The sequence below is a fragment of the Rana temporaria genome, chromosome 5 (assembly GCF_905171775.1).
Source record: "Rana temporaria chromosome 5, aRanTem1.1, whole genome shotgun sequence".
NCBI classification, from domain to species: domain Eukaryota; kingdom Metazoa; phylum Chordata; class Amphibia; order Anura; family Ranidae; genus Rana; species Rana temporaria.
The window spans coordinates 185,301,016-185,308,501 of record NC_053493.1 but is presented as its reverse complement, the minus strand read 5'-3'; positions in this window follow the sequence as shown (position 1 = coordinate 185,308,501).

The window sequence follows — 7,486 nt, the reverse complement described above, 5'->3', positions numbered from 1 at the left end:
AGTAAGAGCGACTGCGTTCAGGTGCTATGTAACAAAATAGTCGCAGTCACACCGACTGCGTTCAGGTGTTAGTAAACTGCACACACGCAGTAAGAGCGACTGCGTTCAGGTGCTATGTAACAAAATAGTCACAGTCACACCGACTGCGTTCAGGTGTTAGTAAACTGCACACACGCAGTAAGAGCGACTGCGTTCAGGTGCTATGTAACAAAACAGACGCAGTCACACCAACTGCGTTTAGGTGTTAGTAAACTGCACACACGCAGTAAGAGTGACTGCGTTCAGGTGCTATGTAACAAAATAGTCGCAGTGACACCGACTGCGTTCAGGTGTTAGTAAACTGCACACACGCAGTAAGAGCGACTGCGTTCAGGTGCTATGTAACAAAATAGTCGCAGTCACACCAACTGCGTTCAGGTGTTAGTAAACTGCACACACGCAGTAAGAGCGACTGCGTTCAGGTGCTATGTAACAAAACAGACGCAGTCACACCAACTGCGTTCAGGTGTTAGTAAACTGCACACACGCAGTGAGAGCGACTGCGTTCAGGTGCTATGTAACAAAACAGACGCAGTCCCACCGACTGCGTTCAGGTGTTAGTAAACTGCACACACGCAGTAGGAGCGACTGCGTTCAGGTGCTATGTAACAAAACAGACGCAGTCACACCAACTGAGTTCAGGTGTTAGTAAACTGCACACACGCAGTAAGAGCGACTGCGTTCAGGTGCTATGTAACAGCACACACGCAGTGACACCAACTGCGTTTAGTTGCTATTAAACAGCACACGCAGTAAGAGCGACTGCGTTTCTGTGCAATTCAATAGCCCACGTGCATTAACAGCGACTACGTTTCTGTGCAAATAAATTGCACACGTGCAGTAACAGGTAATGCGTGTATGTGCAATTAACTAGCACACGTTGAATAACACGGAGTACTATGTTTAAGCTAATCCCTAATGCAGGCAATACAACACGTTAGAGCGCTGCATGAAGAACAATCTCCTGCCTGACAGATACTAATAGCAGATCTAGCTGAGCTATACAGTTTATAAATATATTGACAACTCCTAGGGATGTGAATATATTCTCTACAAACTGTAGATTTAACTATACTGACTAGCCTTCCTGCTCTATCTATCTATCTATCTATCTGGTAGAAAAGACACTGGGGCTGATTTACCAAGCCTTTACTCCATGACTCATGGAGTAAAAGCAGGAGTAGCAGCCGTTTGGTCATTTACTAAAGAAATACGCTGCTAGTGCAGTGTATTTCCCTAGTTACTAACGTGCTCCGTGCGCCCAGGAGAGGGTGCATTGTGCACCAGTACAGACCTGGCGCACGGCACATTGAAATGTAAATTGCGGGGGTTTGGGCGGGAGTTTATTAGGGTGGGGGGGTGCAGTGGAAGTGAAGTGACATGTGTTTGAAAGTGTTTGGCGGGCCGAATTGAAAGTGAAAGTGTTTTTTGAAAACAGATCCCCGTACGCTTGCACAGTGCGCCTGAACCTCGGGAGGTTCATTTGCATACTGGGCATGCGTAGAGAGAAACCCCACAGCACTCTTGCCCCCATGTCGATAGGGACAAGAGCCTCTTCCCGACAACCCTTGCCATTGGTTGTCGGGGTATGCGGGCGGGGGCTAATCGGAATCTGCGAGCCCCCTTTAATAAGGGGGCCCCCAGATGCCGGCCCCCCACCCTATGTGAATGAGTATGGGGTACATCGTACCTCTACCCATTCACCTGGGGGAAATGTAAAGTTAAATAAAACACCACACAGAATAAAATATTTTATTAATCAGCTCCGGAGCCCCCCCTTTCTTCTTTAGCTCTGTCACAAGGGGGGGTTTCTTCTCTCCCGATCTTCTGCCGGGACCCTGGGCTTCGGTGATTTCTGCCAGGGGAGGGCGCCATCCCTCTGTCCTCTCCGGAGCCTTCCGCCGGGTGCCCCCACCCCATTTAAGCTCTTTTACATTGGGGGGGGGGCATCCGGACTTCGGCGACTTCTGCCGGGGGATGGCGCCTATCCCCCGGTCTTTCCGGTGCCTTCCGCCAGGGTTTCCGGTCTTCCTGGTCTTCTGCCGGGGGTGCGCCAACTCCCCGGTCTTTTCTCTGCTCCCTCTTCTGCCTGGCTCCCCCACGGAGCCAGGGCTTTCTTCCGTCTTCTTTCTTCTCTCTTCCTTCTTCTGCCTGTCTCCTCCGGGAGCACAGGGCTTGTCTGCGCTGTCCTCTCCCTTCTCTTCCATTGGATGTTGACACGACGAGGTTCCGCGCTGACATGCCGTGTCAGCGGCGGGCATGGACTTATATAGGCAATGCCACCATGTGACCTCAACCCATGTGACATCACATTCCCTGGGCATGATGGGAATGTGATATCACATGGGTTGAGGTCACATGGTGGCATTGCCCTATATAAGTCCATGCCCGCTGCTCAGACGGCATTCCAGCGCGGAAACCTCGTCGTGTCAATATCGAATGGAAGAGAAGGGAGAGGACGGTGCAGACAAGCCCTGTGCTCCCGGAGGAGCCAGGCAGAAGCGGAAGGCACCGCAGAAGCCCGGAGGGTGGCGCCCTCCGGCGGAAGAAAGCCCTGTGCTCCGCGGAGGAGACAGGCAGAAGCGGAAGGCATCGCAGAAGCCCGCGGGTGTCGCCCCCCGGCGGAAAACACCGTAGAAGCCCGGGACCCTCCCCCAAAGGCAAGGAGCCTCACTGGTGAAGGGGGTCCCGGTGAAAGACGGCGCTGCACCCCCCCAGAAACCGACGAAGCCCGGGTCCCTCCCCCAAAGGCAAGGAGCCTCACTGGTGAAGGGGGTCCCAGTGAAAGACGGCGCTGCACCCCCCCCCGCAGAAACCGACGAAGCACGGGACCCTCCCCCAAAGGCAAGGAGCCTCACTGGTGAAGGGGGTCCCGGTGAAAGACGGCGCTGCACCCCCCCGCAGAAACTGATGAAGCCCGGGACCCTCCCCCAAAGGCAAGGAGCCTCACTAGTGAAGGGGGTCCCGGTGAAAGACGGCGCTGAAGACCCCCGCAGAAACCGACGAAGCCCGGGACCCTCCCCCAAAGGCAAGGAGCCTCACTGGTGAAGGGGGTCCCGGTGAAAGATGGCGCTGCACCCCCCGCAGAAACCGACGAAGCCCGGGACCCTCCCCCAAAGGCAAGGAGCCTCACTGGTGAAGGGGGTCCCGGTGAAAGATGGCGCTGCACCCCCCGCAGAAACCGACGAAGCCCGGGACCCTCCCCCAAAGGCAAGGAGCCTCACTGGTGAAGGAGGTCCCGGTAAAAGACGGCGCTGAAGACCCCCGCAGAAACCGACGAAGCCCAGGACCCTCCCCCAAAGGCAAGGAGCCTCACTGGTGAAGGGGGTCCCGGTGAAAGACGGCGCTGAAGACGGGGGGGGGGGGGGGTAGGTGAACCCCCCCCCGCAGAAAGCGACGGAGCCCTCCCCCATAGGCAGGAGCCTCATGGTGAAGGGGGCTCCGGCAGAAGACCGCGAAGCCCGGGGCCTAATGGGGTGGTGGCGGGGGGCACCGGCAGAAGACCCCCGGCAGACTAATAAATTAATTTATTAATGTGTGTTGTGTTTTATTTCTTTACATTTTTTCCCCAGGTGAATGGGTAGGGGTACAATGTACCCCATACTCCTTCACATAGGGTGGGGGGCCGGAATCTGGGGGCCACCTTATTAAAGGGGCCTCTCAGATTCTGATAAGCCCCCCGCCCGCATACCCCGACAACCACGGCCAGGGTTGTCGGGAAGAGGCTCTTGTCCCTATCGACATGGGGACAAGAGTGCTTTGGGGTGGGGGGGCAGTGCCCCCCTCCCCCACAGCACACACTGCCCCATGTTGAGGGCATGCGGTCTGGTACGGCTCAGGAGGGGGGGGGCGCTCGCTCGTCCCCATTCCTGTCCGGCCAGACTGCGTGCCTGGGATAAGGGCTTGGTCTGTATCTTGGGGGGACCCCACGCTGGTTTTCGGCGCGGGTTTAACCCCTTATGTTCCAGACCAAGCCTAAGAGCCTGGTATGCACCTGAAGGGGAACCCACATTTTTTTTTTTGGTCTGGAGCTCCCCATCATGAACAGCGATCTGTCATTTACCCATGTCAGTCCCACCCCCCCTTCAGTTAGAACACACCCAGGGAACATATTTAACCCCCCCCTCGCACCTAGTGTTAACCCCTTCCCTGCCAGTGGCATTTTTATAGTAAGCAATGCATTTTTACAGCACTGATCGCTAGAAATGGTTCCAAAAAAGTGTCTGATGTGTCCGCCATAATGTCGCAGTACCGATAAAAATCGCTGATCGCCGCAATAACTAGTTAAAAAAAAAATATAACAAAAATGCCATATTTTGGAGACTTTTGCCAAAACCAATCAATAAACGCTAATTGCGATTTTTTTGGAACCAAAAAGATGTAGAATATGTATCGGCCTAAACTAAGGGATTTATTTATTTTTTAGAATATATATTTTTGGGGATATTTATTATCGCAAAAAGTCAAAATTATTCTTTTTTTTTTTTTTTAATTGTCGCTCTATTTTTGGTTATAGCTCTAAAAATTCAAAAAACGCAGAGGTGATCAAATACCACCAAAATAAAGCTCTCTTTGTGGGAAAAAAAAGGTTGCCAATTTTGTTTGGGAGCCACGTCGCACGACTGCGCAATTGTCAGTTAAAGTGACGCCGTGCCGAATCACAAAAACTGGCCCGGTCATTGACCAGCAATATGGTCCGGGGCTCAAGTGGTTAAAAATTCACAAAACACTAAAGTTAGCCCAATTTTTGGTGATAATGTGAAAGATGATGTTACGCCGAGTAAATAGATACCTTACATGTCACGCTTTACTATTGAAAACACTCCTGCAATGGGGCCAACATTCAGTACTGGAAATTCCCCATAGGCGACCTTTTTTATTTTTTTTCAGGTTACCAGTTTATAGCTACAGAGAAAGTCTAGTGCTAAAAGTATTACTCTCGCTCTAACGCACGCGACAATACCTCACATGTGTGGTTTGAACGGTGTTTACATATGTGGGCGGGACTTACGCAAGTCCCGCCCACATATATAAACATCGTTCAAACGCGTGCGTTAGAGCGAGAGCAATACTTTTAGCACTAGACCTTCTTTGTAACTATAAACTGGTAACCTGAGGGAAAAAAAAGGTCGCCTATGGGGAATTTCAAGTACTGAATTTTGGCCCCATTGCAGGAGTGTTTTCAATAGTAAAGCGTGACATGTAAGGTATCTATTTACTCGGTGTAACATCATCTTTCACATTATCACCAAAACTTGGGCTAACTTTAGTGTTTTGTGAATTTTTAACCACTTGAGCCCGGACCATATTGCTGGTCAATGACCGGGCCAGTTTTTGTGATTCGGCACGGCGTCGCTTTAACTGACAATTGCGCAGTCGTGCGATGTGGCTCCCAAATAAAATTGGCAACCTTTTTTTTCCCACAAATAGATTATTAAATGTGCGTGTTCAATTCTGTCTTTAACACCTCCCCTTCAGGCTGGAAAGCATCAGATCAGGGAAAAAAAAAAAAAAAAGCTCTCATGCCATTGCAGCTTGGTTCCTACATGTGTGATGAACTGAGTCTGCTCAAACACTTAGAAAAAAATGATCCTTTCTTTTTAAAAGGTGAATAACACTTGGATGCTCATAGAGCGTGGTTTGGGTTAATACCAGGTGTGCGCAATTACAAGCTCACCCAAACTAGAGACTGCAATTTGTTCATGTGATTTCAATTGCTTCATTACTAGCACTGTTATAAAAAGCATGGATTGAGCATTCCTCAGCTGCCCTCAGAAGGGGCAGGCTGGCAGAAATGCTGTTGCAAAACACAAATGTGGTTTGTTGCATGTTTTTTTTTTTATTTTGCCAACGGTTCTTGTTTATTTTTAAATGATGTTCACTTTGATGTATTTGTCTATGCGGTCTTATTTTATGAAAAATGTGTCAAGATGTTGTGAGGTTAAAACTATGTATATTTTGATTATTGAAATGTATTTTTGTTTGTCTTTTTTTGCTTTCCTTGTTTTGTTGACCAATAAAAATTACTTTAAAATTTGGAAGTTTGTTTTTTGTTACTTTTTCATGCTATATTTTGACAGCTGCAGCTGAAATAGGTTTGGGCCTAACAAATTATGTGTGATTTTTGTCTAAACTTCTTTCCTGGTGTGTAGGCATGAAATGTTTGCTATATGTTGCTATTGGTGGACAGGCTTGACGTGCTGATTTACAGCACTGTGCTTAAATCTAGCGCAAGGCAATCCTATTCTAATTGTGGGTGTTTGAGGGAAGCCAAGTGAGTGTTAGAACCCCTGCTTTGTGTTTTTTTTTGGGGTTGAGCTTTGTGTCCCTTTTCTTAAAATTGGCTTCACTTCCTGTCACACAGCTGAACAGGAAGTGAGGTTAAAACCCTACCAGTGTCTATTCTTGGGGACACAGGTCAATCTAACTAGTGTCCCCATTAAGCAAATTGCACTCCAGCACTGCTGTGTACACCCCAAATCAGGGGTCTTCAAACTCCGGCCCTCCAGTTGTTCAGGAACTACAATTCCCATCATGCCTAGTCATGTCTGTGAATGTCAGTACAATACAAGGCCTCATGGGATGTGTAGTTCTACAACAGCTGGAGGGCCGTAGTTTGAGGATCCCTGCCCCAAATGATTATTTAGTTTGGGGTTTAGTAAAGGCAAAGCCACTCTGCAGTACAAGCATAGTTGCTGAAAATCAGAGAGGAAGCACTGATGGTTTTAACATCCAATCCTGTAGAAGCAAAGTTGTTTTGTTTTCTTCCTTACTTGTAGTGCAAAGTGGATTTGCCTTGAGTAAATGGACCCCAAAGTCCAAGATCCCTAATAATTTGGGGTGTACACAGCAAAATGCTAGAGTGCAATTTACATAATGGGAAACTATTTAGATTGATCTCTGTGTCCCCAAGAAAAGATATTAGTAAGGTTTTACCCTCACTTCCTGTTTGGCTATGTGACAGGAAGTGAATGAATTAGAAAGGGTGAAGACACCTCACAAATGTTGTCACTATCAGGGGTGCAGACATCCCCAAAAAAATGAGCAGATAATACTTATTTGCAAATTAATAATTTTTTAGTTAACATTGGGTGGGGTGCTCTAACACACACATTCATACATATTAGCCACGCTGTATCCTGGCCTATTGGCATGGTTATATTTTCTTAGGCCTCTCAATAAAACTCTATGAAATTTGTGCTTAAACTAGAACCAGGGGCGGACTGACAACTCATGGGGCCCCCGGGCAATAGAAGATTATGGGGCCCCTCTGGCTTACAGATGGCCACTACGCCAGGAGGCAGTGCAGAGGCAGGGCAGCTAAAATCTTGGGATATTCACATTAAAAGCATGTCAGTTTCGGACATATCAGGGACAGATCTAAAAAAAAACAGATTTTCACATACTGTCCCTGGTTTTACTGAGCCTGGCAACCCTGATGGGGGCC